The sequence below is a fragment of the Vidua chalybeata genome, chromosome 5 (genome assembly GCF_026979565.1).
Source record: "Vidua chalybeata isolate OUT-0048 chromosome 5, bVidCha1 merged haplotype, whole genome shotgun sequence".
In the NCBI taxonomy this organism is placed as follows: domain Eukaryota; kingdom Metazoa; phylum Chordata; class Aves; order Passeriformes; family Viduidae; genus Vidua; species Vidua chalybeata.
Genome location: NC_071534.1, coordinates 52,250,626 through 52,268,386, shown reverse-complemented (window position 1 = coordinate 52,268,386; position 17,761 = coordinate 52,250,626). Strand labels below are relative to the sequence as shown.

Sequence of the window (17,761 nt, the reverse complement as noted above, 5' to 3'; positions counted from 1 at the left end):
CTGGACCATCAGATTTATTGTATGTGTATTGCGCCATCAATTCAAACATTTACTGCACTGGGCTTCGGAAGTCACACATACAACTCACACAGAAATATCACAGCCATGCATTCAATCTGTCATTTCAGCAATAGCTTGTCTTCTGCCTTTTACCACATATTTCACCAAAAAAGGGGTACTATTCAGTTCCTCACTGAGCTAAATGATAGCTCATTACTCTAATCCTTTACTCCTTGGCCTTGGTTCATATAGCAGTAAATCACGGCTGGGTAGTTACCCACATCTGGAAAGGGATTATTTTGTTATTGCTATTTTAAGTGGATAATAGACGGATTTTTTTAAGTTCTCCAGGTGGAATGACTGGTGTATGTGTTGTAGTTTAGGAAGCTCTAAATGTTACCACAGATGGTTGTATGACTTATCTCAGCCTCATCACATCTACTAAATTGAATTACCAAAAGTAGCGTATGAAATGCATAGGCTGTATCTTGATCCAAAATAATTTCTAATTTGAAAGAGACACCTGTTTATTTTATGAAAAAAAAAAATCTGGTATGTTCTCTGAAGCTGAAAATAGAAGTAAAACATATTTCCTGTGCCCAGAAAGTTAACATGTCCCAGTGATTAGACAAAGACATGAGAGGTTTCATATGACAGTTGCATGTACATTTTAACTGGCAGGGAAAAAAAACAATGAATTCTTCTGCAAAGTACCTCTGAGTGATAGGACTCTTCATTAAAACCACTTAAAAGTGGCTTGCCATTTGAACAGAAGCAGATCTGAAACAAACTGGCAATTCATCATGATCCCTTATCATGGATTGTGCTTATCTAACTCAAATTTAAAGGGTTGGGTTGCAACAGCACGCCGAACGTGGGGCGTGCTGGGTGGCAGCGCCAGGGGTGCGAACGTCCCCCTGTGAGCTCTGCTGCTCCCAGTTATTGGCAGGTCCGGTGCAGGGACAGATAACGAGGACACAGGTCTTGGGGTAGAACGAGGTGGATTTATTCTTGGACTCCAAGACACTCAAGACTCCCAGGACCAGACCCAGCCTGTGAACAGAAATTTTATACAGTAACTTAGGAGGCGTGGTCTAGGAAAGTAAACCAATGAGGATATGGTAAGGGAGGAGTCTAAGGTGGGGCAAATAGTTTTCAAACCTATCAGAGAAAACAGGGGAGGGGAATAACACAAAGTAACGAATGGGGCGCTGAGTGCAACAAGACAGACATAGAACTCTCTGGAAAAAGGGGTAGGGCTAGGGAGGATTGACAAGGAACTTTCTGGAGAAAGGGGTGGGGAAGGGGAGGACTGACAGCTTGGAATGGAGGGGGTTAGGAAAGGCCTTGGGAAGATTGGCAGCTCGGGAGAGGAGGGGATTAAGGAGGAGAACAGGGGGCAAACATGAATTTAAACAAAACACACTGCAACATTGGGTAAGAAAAGTACCCAAAATATGATAATTTTAAGTAAACTGATTCAAGAGATGGTCGTGGTGGTAGTAAGTTCAAAATAAACCTCTTTTGATTCAAGGAAAATGATAGGTAGAGAATGGGGGAATGACTCCCAGCCCAATTTAGACTCGGAGAATTGCAAATGATATCTTGACACACCCAAGTTCATTTGTCAGGGCCTCATGCACAAAAGAGAGGCAGGTTCTTCATACCACAGCCCTCAAAACAGTTGAGTGTCTACTATGATCTTCTGTGTCTGCTAAAAATTAAAGAATATCCTACCCATGAATTTATCTTTTCCTTGAGAGGCCAAAGGCATTACCTCATGGCCAAGTCTGCTCTGAAACAATGATGGTAAGTGAAAAAAATGAAGGAATCCCCAAATTTTAATAAGAATATAAGAGCTATTACATTTAGTTCTTTATAACTTAATATTGAAAACCTTGAACTTAGGCCTATCCCTACTGCCATTTTTCCTTGCAGTGGGCTTTCTCTGATATTTTGTGTGTAGTGTCTTAGTCCTGATTTTCAGCTCAATTCTTAAAAGGCATGTGCAAGTGGGCAAGCATAGGAATGAGTTGCCCACAGAAGCTGTGGAGTCTCCCTCACTGAAATATTCAAGAATTGTCTGGATGCAGTCCTGTGCCACGTGCTCTGGGATGACCCTGCCTGAGCACGAGGTTGGACCAGATGGCCTACTGTGGTCCCTTCCAACCTGACCCATTCTGTGATTCTGTGCTTCTGTATTCCCATCTTTAGTTCAGAACTTGAAGACTGAATGTAAAACACCATTTATTCTAATTTTCCTGTATTTTTTTATCTGGGCACTGCAGAAAATAAGATTCTCTTTTTTTTGTTTTTTTTTTTTTTTGCCTACAAGTCCAATTTGTAAATCATGTCACTGTCTCTATAAGTCTTGAAGATGTGTCTGGATGTGGCACTTTGGGTTATGGTTTAGAGGTGATTATGTTGGTGCCTTATTGACAGTTGGCCTAGATGATCCTGAACGTCTCTTCCAACTTTGATGATTCTGTGATTCTGTGATGTTGTGATGTCAGTAGGCAGTAGTACACTGAAAGAAATCCAAAAGCTCAAGATACAGGCACAATCTGAAAATCTCTCTCTCCAATGATATTAAAAGGCAAACTGATAGGCATAAAGTTTTCTCAGGCTTGAGATGTAGTTTATTATGCCTTACTGTTTATCTTAGGAGATACTTGAATCTTTTTCTCATATAACATTTGTAATTCCCAACAACAAAACTGATATCCCTGTTCTCTATTTAGTCAGGTTATTCATAGCTATAAATTTTTGCTGCCTGCAGTGAGGACGCTACTGGCCTAATCCAATTTCAAGCATTTTTTTTCCTTATGAAGATACTAGAAAATGCTTAATAGTGAAAAACCTTTATTTTTTTTATTTTTCATGTAAAATCAAGAGTCTTTTAAGCACTGGAAGTATGAAAGGAATTTATCTTCCTTTAAGGTTAAGAATTACACAACAGCACAAGCCTTCTCACCTTTTCTTTTCTTATACATTACTGACTATTGCAGTCTAGCATTGTAATAATTTGAACAGTTTATTTGAATCTTGAAATCCTGTTTATTTGTGGTTGCTGTTGCTTCTTATTCTTATTCTTATTCTTATTCTTATTCTTATTCTTATAAGAATTTGTGCTTATAAGAATTTGTGAGATACATAAAGTAATAAGTTTCCTTTGAATTTGCCTGTTTGTTTCTTTTCTGATTTTTGCCATTTTACAGAAGGCAATGATTCACCTAAACTTTAAAAAGTAATTTTTTTACCACTGTCGATTTGAAGCTAGCTCTGAGTGTTTTTGAATGTGAGTGTATATTGATCAAATCCTCAGTATTAGAATAGTTCCTTGAAAAATATTAGAGATTTCTTGTTCTGACTTTTATGGAATTAAAAAAAAATATCAAATCTGGCTTAGTAAGCCAAATTTTTTGAACTTAATAAGCATGAAACAATAATTCAATGACTACTTTTAAACTATTTTACTTGAGGAAGAAGAAAGGCCTTTGCAGAGAAAACTCATTCATCTTACTATAACGAAACGGAAAAGAAAGGAGCACTACCAAGAATAAACCATACCTACATATCTAAATAAACCATATCTACAGGGTACAAGAAGCTTTACTTTACATATTTATTCAAGGTGTAGGTTTTCTATATTCAATAAAAGCATCTTTAGTGAGACATGATCCTTTCAGGGGTTTCAGTAATCTTTTTCTAGCACTGGGTTCTCTGTGGGGAGAAGAAGTGAGGAGATGGAAAGGTTTCAACTCATCCCTGTGCCCCAACAGAAAAATGTAAAGGCGGAGACTATTCTTTCATCTTTTGATTCCTATTGAGTCTTGAAGAGGAAGGGCTTGCCTGGTGGTTTCAGGAGATGGCAGACGCTATGCCTCTTGCTTTACTTTAAATTTAACATCCTATATGGATTGTTTCCATATCCTCAGCTTCCCAGTTGACTCTACCAGGGGACCAGTTTATGGTAGCTGAAGATTTAGCATTACTTAGAAATAATGTGAACTGACCAGACTTGTTATTAGCCCTTACTCTTGGTTGTTGAGCTATTACTTGTCAGTCCCACCTTAATGTAGATTTCTAGATCTTGTCTTCCTTAATAAGGCTACGAAAGGATGAATACGAATACTTGAAAATCAAACAATGATACAAAGGTATTGCAGAATACTCTTTCAATAATTGCATTGAATAGAGACAATATACAACATCACTTTTTCAGAAAAGCAAGAGTAATAGTAAAAGAAAGCATCATTAATGATGAAGTGAAAAGAGAGAATGGTAAGAATTAAATGAAATCTACTTAGATTTGCTTCCATTAACCTCACAGACTGCTAATATATGATTTCAAGACAAAAATTTCAGAAGTCCTCTTTTTGTGTTTGTATGTATTTGTTTGTGTGTGTTTATACAGGTAGATAGGTGTTTGTGTTTACATGCTTAAGCAGATAGAAATGTAACGTGAAATGAAGTTGCTTACTATATCATGTTTTAATGGGAAAAAACATAGCTTCAGCTTCAAATTTGACAAAAGAAGTCACAATTCCATTGAGATTTGTTCTGGATTTTGCCCACAGAATCCCTTGAAGGCATCCATTATGGTCTTTGAACAGCAAAATCAGGTCCTTTAATAAAGCATCAATATAATGTGGCACTTTCATAAAACCTCAACAAAAACGTTAATTATAAATTTTCTTCATGTACATCCCCACAGAAGGAGTCTTCTCCCTGTTTTGTATGGTTAGAATTCTAACGACTCTGCAAACCTAATCAGCCTTTAACTGCCTATAATGTCTGACTGTGCTGCTAAAAATAAAGATGGAAGAATTTCCAAAAGTATAGAGACCTGTGTCAATTAGCCTAATTTCAACTTGCTCCAACAAAATGAGCTGTTTGTTTCACTGGAAAAAAAATCATGGTGCACTATAATAAAAACCATGCATATCTAGGAACTTTTCAGAGATATTATTTATTTTCTTAACTAACCTCTTTGAAATTACAGTTACCCCTAAAAATATTAATAGAAAGAAGTAAATTTACCCATGTGTGTATGCAGTCACATTCTGAAAAGTTTATAGGACAAATTGAAAACCAGAATGTGAATCTTTTAGAGGCACAATGACTTGCTATTTTGTTTGAGTAATGGTTCCATTACCATCAAATCACTCCTAAAGCAGTTTCTTTTCTTGATGAGACCTACAGAAAATTAAGAAAACCAGCACAGATGCAGTTGAGATACATGAATTTAGCACAATTCTCAAGAGGCACCACGGCTTAGGAGGGACTCTTTTAGAGTACACAGAAATAGCTGTTGCTCTCCCTCTTTGTGATTTGTGAGTTGTAACTGGGGTGTTTAGGCATGAGAGTTAAAAAGGGAAATTCTTTTTCTTTTGTTGTTGCTTGCCATTTTCTTGATTCCCATTTGAAATGTATCTTCTGCACAAACCCAAAATAAGTTTTGACATGTTATTTATATTTCTGAAATGTCTATTGCTGTTTTGTGTGAGTACAGTAATCTTGCATAAAAATCATGGTAGCTGGATTTGCAGCATTAGCAGGAGCCAAGCTGACTGTGGAATCTTTGCTACCAATCACATACATTGGACACAAAAGAGTCTAAGGAAATATGGAGTGACCTGCAAATAAATTGTTGATGCAAAAGTTCTGACAGAATAGTATTTTCTCTATTAGTTAGTACTTGATTTACAGGATATAAGCATTTTAAAAATATGAGAAAAAGGGAAAAGCAAATGGTAAAGCAAAAGAAATTATTTATCTTTCTATTGTGATCTCTATACTGATTAATTGTTTGATATTAAAATAGATTTCAACTTATTTTGATCTTAGTTACCACCAACACCAGAAGTAAACCTATATATTTTAATAATTATATTAATTTTATTATATACTTAGTAAGGGTAAATGAAGTTATTTCATCATTTCATCAAGTAGCAGTCGAAACACCTAGGATTGCTTTTATATAATGAACATTTTCAATACATTGAGTAATTATTCACCTGTGAAATATCCCTGATTTATAAGTGATTGCTCATCTTTTGCAGAAAGGAGTTCAAGCTGGTCACCTGTAAACAGATGTAGATGCTTTTAAATCTACTAAGTAGAATTTTATTGCAAAAGTAGCCCATGAAAAATCAATGGGACATACACAATGAACTTATTATAATTCAGTGTAGGAAAGGAGGTCAGAATTTGGCTTTCAATGGTTAACTGTAGACATTAAATGTACCAGTTATAGTTCAGTATTTCCAGAATATTATTTGTATCCAATATTTGAGTTAGGTGTTTTTGTATGACGGGCTCTTATGAAAGGTCAGGTAGAAGCACAGGTGTCCTTAATTTGTGTTAAAATCAGGGTACAGGGGACAAAAGGTATATTTGTTATATTGAGTTCACTTTGGTTTAACTGCATGACTGGGTATAATGATTTGGACTCTGGACTAATGCATATTTAGGGCTTGCAGGCTTGAACTTGGAAGGAACTCATGAGAAAGGATTTACTTAATTCTCCAACTTTTGGCAGGCCACCTCCATATGTCTCAGTAAACTGCTTAGAGTGGTATGACTTGCCCTGTGGGGATGCCCATCTCTCGTTACAGATTGCAAATAGTCCTAGATGACTAAATTGGATCAGGTGTCCCACTTTTAGATTGCTCAAACCGACTGAAATGGCTCCCATTCCATGGTTGCTCTGATCATCACTTTCTCAACAAATCGATCTTCCTTCCCAATTCCTGTAAGATCCTGGTGATAATGCTATTTTTAAAATATTAATTATGACTATTAATTAAAGAGCTAATTTAGCATTCTTACAGGCACTTTCACACATAGAAACAGAAGGGCAGACAATACATGAGAGTCCTCTGTACACAGATTGTCAGAAAATATTCCTCAGATCTGTATATGTGACCATTTGCTTATTGATAATACCCCAGATTTCTAGGATGCAATATCCGTTGGATTTATGCAAAACTATTTTAAAATGACTTGTTGAAAAAGATCTACATTTCTGTTTTATATTTAGGTTTTGCTTAAAAAATTAAATATTTAATTATTCTGGCTGAAATTCTTTTATGCTGTGAAGAGGTGATACCAGGAGACAGAGAAATTAAGGATTTAAAATCTTTGATGAATCTACATAATGTGTGTGATCTGTTACTGAGACAAATACAGCTAGTGTTGTGATCTCGTATACCCTGTGGAAAAGAAATGACTTTCAGTTTATTAAAGCAATACCGTGGAATGAGGCGTGCTTCCTTTAGTGGTATCTCTGGTTGTAACAGTAGACAATGGGTGTTTAATGTTCTGGGGTTTTTCTACTCTGACTTCAGCATTTACTGAGGTTTTGGCAGCCAAGAATGGTCTTGGTTGATTTTTTACTTTGTTAAAATGTAAAACAGTGAAAAGGGAAGTCTATGCACTATATACATTCCACCTGACCCCACAAAATTAAAGGATCCAAATGCCATCAAAGCTCTACAGTGATGGGGCAGGTGGTGTGCTGAGGTCATGCTCTTCAGGGTTCCCTTGTTTCCAATCTGTTCTTTATTTTTCCATGTGCTTAAATATAATATATTTGGGCCAGAGATTGAATTTTTTCAGTTTTTGTTGTTGAACAGACTTTCCCGTTCTATTCTTTCAAACAAAGAAGAAGAAAAGAGAGGGGGCATTTTCATGTCATAAACCTGTTTGTGCGAGTCCACTGAAATTTAAGTGCCACCTAAACATTGTTTGGCTCAGAAAATATGGGTGCTTTTTCACTCTTAGTGGTAGATTCTGACTATTGGTAGACTTTTTCCTGAGCCGTACTCTAGAAAGAACAGTTCTTCAAAGACTCTCAGGTAGATCAACAATTATTGTCTCATCTTGAAATGAACAAATAATTTCCAGCACTAGAAGCACTTCAAGGTAACTTCTTAAATTGACTATGGCTTTTGAAACTACAGCAAACAAGAAACAAATTAATTTTATTCCTTTTAAATTTTGAAAAATTAACCAGGTCTCTAAAAGTGGCAGTTTTAGGAGCATTCTAATTGCTAGCTTGAACAGTGATATCTGCAGCTGATATCTGCAATTGCTTGAATCTCTGCAATTCACAGAACCACTGTGAAGAATATATTAGAATCACAAAATCATTAAGGTTGGAAAATACCACCGACATCATTGAGTCCAGCCTTTCACCAAATACCACCATGTCCAGTTGTTTCAATTTCAGAAATGATCTTTTATATTTTATATAAAAATATGATATTTTTTAAAGTAATTTCCCATTTTATCTGAATTTTTTACCCATTCCTCTGTGAAATAATCTTATATGTAATTTATGATGATAATAAAGGAAGCAGGGTTTGAAACACCAGACCAAAGATTTTGCAACTTAGTTTCACAGAGATAAAATACAAAGGATGTATAGCCAGATCTTCAATGCTGTACGTGAGTGTTGCTTTGTTGACATGAAGAATTATGAGATTTGAGAGGATATGCCCCCCCAATGAGAGTAATAACTTGATTCTTTGTGGAAATCACAGAGTGGTCAGTAATCAAAGGCTGAGAAGATAAGAAAAGCTTTAAAGGAATGATCAGATGAAAGCTACATTGCTTTTCACTTCAGAAGACAAGAATTAGATCTTGTAAGTAGGGTGAAAATAAGCAGAGCTTTGTAGTCAAGTTGAACAGAACATTGAAATAGAGACAAGAAGTTTGAACATCCAATGAAAAGGGTAACCAACCAAGAATTTGATCTCAGCAATATTATATTCTGAAATGTTCTAGTATCAATGAAAGCAAAATTGTTTTTGAGAGTGCACTACAATGGCGTAGTACTCTTTTGGTCTGCTGTTATGTGGTTCTGTTTTTCCCAGTGTATGTATTTATAAATATATATGTTTACTTTTTCTCATTTAACATGAATCTTTCTTCTGAAAAGAAGAACTCAAACTTCTGGTAACCTTCTTCACTGTAGTATTGAATCATGTTGCCTTTTGCTTTTGGAGCCTTTAATATAAATGCTTTATGTTGCAGTAATATAAGTGACATATAAAAAAGAAAGTGTGTTTTTAGAATATGAATGGTGGTTTTATCACCTTCCTCACCTTTTTACAGTGCTCCTTAAATAATAATTTAAAAAGTCCTATATTAATTTTTTCTTTGGTTTATATATTTATTTTTATTGAATTTTAGAAAGATGCATCTGAGCATATATTGGTCATTACTACAAAGGTGCTTATTTGTAGTGGTATTTCAAATTGTGTCTAGAGAATTCATTCACTTAAAGACCAGCATCCTTTCTCTTCTTGGGGTTCTGTGTTCTTGTTGGTCATTTACAGTATCTCTGGCTGATCCCTCATTATTATATTTGCTTGCCTGAAATGTGGCTATGTGGCTATCATATTTTCATTATGTTAAGTCTTTAGCAACTCTTTTATAGGACTATGTACATTTTACTATAGCTCAATTTATTGATTCATGTGCCAAGAAGTTTATGATTATTTTTGTTTTTTTTTTCTCAAAGTTATCATTTTTTTAAAAAAAAAGTTTTTAATGGTAGTTTAAATTAATTCTTATTTCAGTGGGAGGAATTAATTACATTATGATCAAGCATTTCAGGTGTAATTATGCATTCAAAGAAATCGCTGTGCAATATTTAGAAATACAGCCCCAGTCATGCAAGGTAGGCTGTATAGGGGCCATTTATGCATCAGTGCAGGACTGCACTGAACTCAGGAGCATTTCACAGCTGAAGTATCTTATGAATGATTATGACTACCTAAAGAATTTCTTAAATATATTTTCTACCCATGTAGAAGTGTTCCATAGCCAGTCTCACAAGGAAATAGTCATTTTAAGAACACTTTGTTCTTGTGATACCTTCCTAGAGAGCAGGGAGTTATTGGAAAAGATGTGTTATTAAAACTTTTCGTTGATCATATGTTCTTCGACTTTGTATGTGACTGATTTTCTGATCAAATGATGATGATATAACCCTATTCTTTTGGTTTTGACATTCATACAGACCTACTCTCTTAAGCATTCAATTTTTAAATATTAACATGGTTTGCAGCATGCATGTATATATGTCTCATAATGCATTAATCTCCTGTATAAAATCTCCTTTCCCTTAATCCCTATCTGTATGCAGGTCTACAAAGGATGATTTTGGAAAAAGATCTTTTGCCTTTTCCAGTGCCCTCTCCTGTCTCTAATCTTTGTGTTACTGATCTTCAATTCACAATAGAAAATCTAAGTGAGAGGTGAGGGACTGAAGAAGTTACTGAGAGACATAGCAGGCAGCCTGGAGACAGGGAACCTGATGCTGTGGGAGCTGGGCCTTAGGGCTGGACCTCTCTGTGTTGGCATGCACTGGTAGGCCTCAGGAGAACTGTTCCCAGTCCCCTCTGCCTTGCTCCTTTTCTTAGGTGAAGGAAAGCATTTAAAATGACTGCTGTTACACATTAAAAGCCTATTTTGGAAGGCGGGGAAAAAATGTAATTAGGGTCAAAACCTTTATTCTTAATTTATTATTCAGGAAATCCTCTTGAGAAGCAGGACTGCAAAGAAGATCAATCTTCTATTTTAAAAAGGATTTTGGCATTTGGAATTGAAATTAAACCTGCCTATTTTACAATTCAAAGAAAAGAGAATTAAGCCTTATTCCATCCAATTGAAATACGAAAGTGTGTTATCTAACATAAAAATCAAATGCATGTAACCAAAAGTTTAAAACTGGTTCAGTTCTAAAATGCAACAGTCCCATTTTTAACATAGTCCTGATTTTCTCTACCATTTTCCCTACAACCCAAATGTTGCTAAGTATTTCAGAAAGTATATTTACTGTAATTGAACTACATTCTATAGTGAAATGTAACTGTAACAAACCCTCCTCATAAGTCTATAGCTTAATGTGAGAACAAAAATGTATCATTTGGGACCCAGAAAAAATATATATTTTATCAGAGCAGTGATATATTTTATTGTGTGCAGTACATGCAGAGCAGATATATTTTATTGCATACAGTGCATGCATGAACAGCAAATATTTATCTAGCACACAATTGATGAAGACAATGATAGTGTGTGTGAATGACACGCTGATTATGATGAATCACACAGATAGAAACATTGTCATTCATGTCTTGTAGTTTTCCATGTCTCTGGACAATGTATTCATCCTCCTATAGGGTTATTCAGCAGAAACTATCTAAATTGGGCATTTGACCTCTTCCTCAAAGATATGGTTGTAGAAGTAGAATGTCAGGCAGGAGGTGGGTAAACTTACCACTTAACAGTTATGTATTTCCTGAAAGCCAGCTATATCAATTCCTACAGGAGAATGAAACTCTGTGAAAAATGCAAATTTAATGCTCCTGTAGAACTTTTTTATTTTAAACATTTACAAAAATTGGAACATATGTGGCTCTTCTTTTATACTGGCCTATTATCTCTTGAAAAAAATAAGATGAAAACTTTAATGAGTTACTGCACACATATCACCAGGATGGGTTTTTCAGCTTTTTTGAAAGACTCATTTTTGGAAGTATGATGACATCAGAAATGGAGCATATTTGGCTCCTGATGAGTTATTGTTCAAGAAAGAAGTGATTTCCTTGGTTTGTTTTTAATTCAAAGTACATTGGTAATTGTGGAAATCTCATTTTTAACATAAGCTTTCCTAGTTAAGAAGATTTTTAATGTCCTCCCCTATTTGAGGGGACTATTGTGTTTAAAGATTCACAGAATTGTTAAGGTTGGAAAAGACCTCTAAGGTCATCTAGTCCTACACTGCCATGTTTACCACTAAACCAGGTACATGTTCTTCTGACATTTATTGAAACCAAGCCCCTCTTTCTGATTGATAGACTTTCCTCGGCCAGGTGTTAAAGCAGTTCTTTTTTAACTGTGTAGTATTCATGCCATACAACAGACAAATTCTTGGTTACTGAGGTAAGAATGCACACAGCTATGTGGACACAGGTACCATTCCAGCTGTGAAATTATGTGAGCTTGCTTCTCCTCCTTTGGTGGAGGAGAAGCATCTGGTAATTGTGGAGGCAGAATGGTTTTCAGGGCTCAAAACAAAGCAAAGTCTTCAGTCAGTCAGACGATATTTTACTTTTTGTTAGGCCATGTGCAAACTTTCAGATTTGTTTGCACATTGTATTAATGCTGTGAGGTTTCACTGCCACTTGGAATTGATAATTTAGGTACAGAAATGTTCCCACAATTAAGAACTGGTAATTCAAATACAGACAGATTAGTAATATAGGCTGTGAGAAATATGCTATGCAAACTTAGGTCCATGGTCCATTCATATCTTCCAAAAAGGAGAGAGAAAAAAAAGGAGATAAAATGTTACTTCTATCCTGTCCCAGATCATGTGTTGTCTACATGTTTGATTGTTTATCTGTTGCATGCAGTGGTTTGTTAATTGTACTACCTCATAAAAAGCTTTTAGACCTGCCTGGCCTATCTTCTTCCACTTCCCTTGGTCTATGTCACTTACATAAATGGACCCTAATGAGATGATTCTGAAATGAATTTTCTCTTTTAAAGGTTAAATATTTTCAATAGAACTCAATTGTGAGGAAGTTTAAAGTGATGCCTTAAATTTTAGCTTTCATATTTTTCAGATTCTGTGCTGCCTAGGTGTGTAGTTTTGAGCTTCATATTAAGTGTTGGTAATCTCTCTTCACAGAGTAGGTAGACAAAACAATTCCTTTTTCTAGCTTGGGACGAAGGACAACCATTACAAGTTTCAGGCCCAAGAGGATAAACTGTGGACTGAAGACAGAAAACAGGGAGCATGGGGCTTCATAATCTGGGGCTGTAATTGGGCAATTGCCCAATATGCAAATGGACCAAAAACTTACAAAAGTGTGAGACACATGACCAGTCATGCATTTTGTGACCATTTTGGGTTTCATCTTGGGTGTAGCCCTGGCCAGGCTCTTGTGCTGCCCAAGGTGTATCCATTAAGGCCTTTTAATAAATCCCTACTTTATTCTTTAATTCCATCTAGCCTCTGTTCTAGGTCACCCTTCTCAAGGCAGCAAGAGGACTTGTATGGAGATAGCAGCCTGAGCCTTGTGTGGTTGTGTATTATACCTCATACTTCCTAGGCTTTTAGCTTTGGGAAGCAGATCTATCCCTGGTTTCACCTTATTTGCAGCATGTTGCTTCATACTACTGTAAATCATTCTAATTGCAAGGGGAAGGCATTAATTTTCAAGCTTGCCTTTTGGAGTTTGTTAGAAAAGCCCATTTGGAGAACAGAGGATGTGCAATTCATAACTCAGGTGCTGAATTTTCCTTTGAGGTGTGAGTGTTTGGGTACAACTTTGAAAGAAACTGAAATTCTGGCACCATAGCACTCAAAGATGTGTACAAGATGAAATACAGACAATTCTGACAATGAAGGAGGAACCCCAAAGAAGATCAGAGCTTGATCCCTGAAGAAGAAATTGCTAATTTCAGCTGTGAAATATAGAGTTGCTGGGCCTTAGAACAGATGGAGAGAATTATATGCATGTCACTGTGAGAAAGGGAGAATTTTTTTATATTGTCTGCTTATTTAATGGTTTCATTTCTTTGTTATTTTTATATGTTTTCTTCACCTTCTGCTTGCACCATAAGCCATTCTTCCTCCTTTTCATTTAATTTCATTTGTCGAGTTTATTGAGCTATGTCAAATCACTCTGTAGAAGCAACTTTTGGATTAGTAGATTTGTTAAGTCCGAGAGTATAATAATTAGGTACATTCAGGTAGGCTTGAAAAGGAACAAATAGCATGAGTTTTCACAGCAGCTATTCAGTGTGACACTCCTATGTGTAAGACTTGTTTTGACTTTTCTCACTTACAGATGCCAGTAGTCTTTTGTAGCAGTTGAGACTTACTCTCCTTTATAGCTTGAATGCATGATTTGTTTCCATTAGCACTGCCAGGGTGTTTAAAATTGACGTGCAATTTTGTTTCACCTACATGGTGACTCAGTGGTAGAATGTATTAATAAAAGTTTAAAAATAATAAAGGTGTTTACCCTTGAATTTAGAAGACTTTGAGGATGTACCTTAATAGTGTCATAGAACTGGTACAGGTTCACACAGCAATAGATTTATTTCTTTTGCTCTGCTAAATTTCCTGTGGAATGCTGAGTGCATTAGGATCCATGGTAACCAAGTCTGCTGCAGCACTGTATTTCTGTGCTGTTGATAATGCAAGTCCATCTAATTAGCACCAAATGTCAGGGTACTAAGAGGAGCAGGTGGCACCATTTGTATCTGAAGTAAATACAAACACAGTATTTATGTGCAAAATAAAGCCTTTTATAAAGTCTGTTATGGATGGTTTGTGTGATTAATAAGGTCCGAGAGAGAAAAGATAATTATAAACTGTGACCCATGAACTGATAATTTCAAGTCCAGGTTGAACCAAATTCTACTAATAGGAAATATTTTAATCTTGGGCCCTTGAAGAAATAAGACCTATTACTTTAGGAGTACAGACTGTAATATTTGGCATTTTTAAAGTCTATGGTTCATTCCCAGTTCACGTTATGTTTTAAAAGTTATTAGGAATAATGACAATTGTGAATTAAAAGGAGGTGGAGAATTTTAATAACCTTGATTTTCATGAAGGCTTAGAGACTGCAAGCAAGACCTCCTATGCAGTGTCTTTAGGTGACTTGAAGGACCTAAACTTCTGTGAGACTTGTAATATACATAAAGACAGTGTGCATAGTTCTGAAATGAAAGGAAACTGCTATTGATCTGTCTAGATGCCTTTATAGACATAAATAAAGACAAATGTCTCCAGAAATCTAACAAAAATCATTGTCTGGAGGTGCTTTACACTGTTGTCAAACAAGGAATGTTCAGGAGAGATGCAGCTTATGGGCTTCAGTAAAAACTTAACTGTAATCCATAAAAACTTAAGTGTAACCCATGTTTATGCCACAAAGTATTGCAAGGCCAGGAGCAGGAATGGGACTGAAGATGCATTTCTATCTCAGAAATACTGTTTCTCTCTTGTCAGGTGTCAGTTTTTGCCAGTAACAAAAATAGTTCAGGATGCTGCAATCTTTTGTGTCTCATATCTGATTCTATCATAGACAACTTGATTTCCAGGGTGGGACCTTCCCCTGGTGCAGCCAGAATGCCAGATTCCAACACAGAGTTAACTGGTGCTTGAGCACCACTTTTATAGCTCCATGAAAATTTAGATGGTAAATAACTTAAAGGTATGGGGGCCTTTACATGGATGATTCAGACTTTGCAAATTTTGCCTATGATGACTACATTGTTAGCCTGACTGCAAACACTAAACTTCATTTTTATGCTGTATCAGTCTAATTAATCATCTCATAAACAAATATTCACTAAAATAAAAGATACTATCTATATTAAAATTTTAAACTTTCTGAAATAGCTCAGTTAATCTGGCAACTGATACACAAATAAGATTTGCAATTTCATCCATACTATGAAAATACTAGCTTTTTTTTCCATATTACAATTTAATTAAAATATTTGCTATCTCTTAACACACTATTAAATGTATTTTATTCCCTTCCATTTACAAATTAAACAATAGGTTTTCCTTTTCCTTTTCTTTTTCTTTTTTCCATTAAAGGGAATTTGATGTTGAGACAGAAAAGAAAGAGAAAATGTGACGAATGCTTTAATATATTTTGTGACAACCCCAGAACCTGAAACATAATAATTGTAAGAGGGTGAACATTTAAGGAGAGATAATTAAGTAAAACGATTGTCTAGCAGATTTGGAAGTACAGAACATATTGTACAGAGAAAAAAATAAATAAACTTCCAGATGAAAAGAACACCCAAACATATCCAGAAAAGATTAAGAGACTAGGATAAGTAATAAAGAAAGAATATAAAAGGCAACATTTGCAAAAATAATAACATACTCCTCCTTGTAGCTATAAAAGAGAGCAAAAGAGCCAAACAGGGGTTAAGGGGAAAAATGTAACTGGGTTTAAAAAAAGCAAGTAAAGGTATTTTTTTAATGTTAAAAGTTCTCATCATTAAACAAATATTTCAATTCAAAGCAATGGCAGAAAGCCATCAGACCCTTAAAAATAATATTCAGAAAGATAATCTTCAGTACAAAATATCAGTTGGTTAAAAAGGAAAATAAATACAGCTAATTTTTTACATCAGCATAGCACATTCCAGTCATGTTGTCTTACACATCTCCTTTGCAGGGTAGCTGTCTGTAATGTATGACTTGTTCTGCTCTGGAGCAGTTAGGGAGTGAGCAGTGTTGTAGGTCACAGTCTTTGTTCTCTTTTTGTTATTTGGAGAAATAATGACTGCTTCTGGTTGAAATTTCTCATGGCATTTCCGGTTTGTTGATAAAATCCAGTACTTCAAGTGACAGCCCCCATCTCCCCAAGTACCTTCATATGTTTCTGAGCCCAGAGAAACCCTACTTCTTTAAGAGTGAAGATGCCAGTGACTGACAGCACCTTGCATCTTTGCAAGGGAGTATTTCCTGCTGCTCACAATATCAGGCACTTCTATTTGCGTACAGTAAATGAGGGTCTTATGTACTTCCAAAGAAAAGTTTCTCTTCCTACTGGAGTTCAACTCTGAAGCTGTCCAAAGTAATTCTCTTGCTACAGAGAAGTGTTGAAAGACAATGAACAGTGGCCTTCTTGCCTCAGAGAAACAGTGATTTCCATTTTGGTATGCCCTACAGCATCCTTGGATACTTACAGAGAACAGATTGCTCTTTGGACAAGTTTGCTGATGTGACTGGGTTAAATGTAAATGTCCATCTCTTCAGCCCTGAAGAAGTCAATGATATGTTGATTTTCAAAATAATAAGTATGATAAGTTGTCATGCAACCGTGTGCTAATTTCACACCGGCCAGATCAGTCACTGGAAATAACTATGATAAATACCCTCGTCCACTCACTTTATTGTATGTGTACATGAAGGAATGTGGCTGAACAGCAGGCATGAAGGCTGCCTGATATCAGTGCTCACACTCTCACACTGCTACAGCACCAGTATCACGGTACCAGCAAGAAAGTGGCGAAATATTGCATCCCGGGTTTGGGTTCAGATTACGGGTTCTGATATATGTTAGTTAGCCGGTTCTGTGTACCCTCATGTTTCCCCCGTGGTGGTCCACTCCAGGTCACTTACCATTGGAGCATCACCATGCCAGTCTTGTGGTCACCCCCATGTTCACTCCTGAGAGTTCTGTGTCTATTACCCCGTCCCTGCATTCCCTATTCATCCCGGAACCCTGTACACACCCCTGTCGTGTCCCCATTGGTTGCTGCAGTCTACGTCACCCCCATTGCCTCTCCCCATTGGGCAAAGGGGCTTCCACCCTTGTCGGCCCGCCCCCTATAAAATCCCATGCACCCTCGGTTCTGTTGCCGTTTTGCCCACGTGGCGCTAGGGAGTGGCCGCGGTTCTCCATCGCAGCTCCACGCAGCAATGAAAGCTCTCCAGCCAACCGCAAGGGCAGGGTGTGCCTCCTTCGCCTCTTCGTCTCGTCCCAGCGCCGGCCACAGAGCGCGGCCAGCCCCACCCCGGTGCACGGAACACAACAGGGCCCGGGCTGCGCGGCAGCCCCAGTCCCACCGAGAAACAGCGCCCTAGCCAGGCTCTCCAGAGCTGCCCAGGATTGGGGAAAACAACGCAACGCCGCAGCGAAACTGCTTTTTTTTTTTTTTTTCCTGAGGACAAGTGAACATGGTTATGGGG

The 17,761-nt window shown here is 36.7% G+C and overlaps 1 protein-coding gene and 1 long non-coding RNA gene across 3 annotated transcripts in view; one reads left to right on the top strand and one right to left on the bottom strand.

The window, feature by feature from the left end:
* GRM8 (glutamate metabotropic receptor 8) overlaps nucleotides 1-17,761 on the top strand; it is a 304,196-nt gene that overhangs the window by 134,874 nt on the left and 151,561 nt on the right. The gene's annotated exons all lie outside the window — the stretch shown is intronic.
* LOC128787988 (uncharacterized) lies at nucleotides 985-17,238 on the bottom strand. The gene is made up of 4 exons (XR_008430922.1): nucleotides 17,192-17,238; nucleotides 16,756-16,827; nucleotides 6,021-6,086; nucleotides 985-1,053 (listed from the first exon to the last, which is right to left on the bottom strand). It is a non-coding gene; the product is annotated as an uncharacterized LOC128787988 (long non-coding RNA).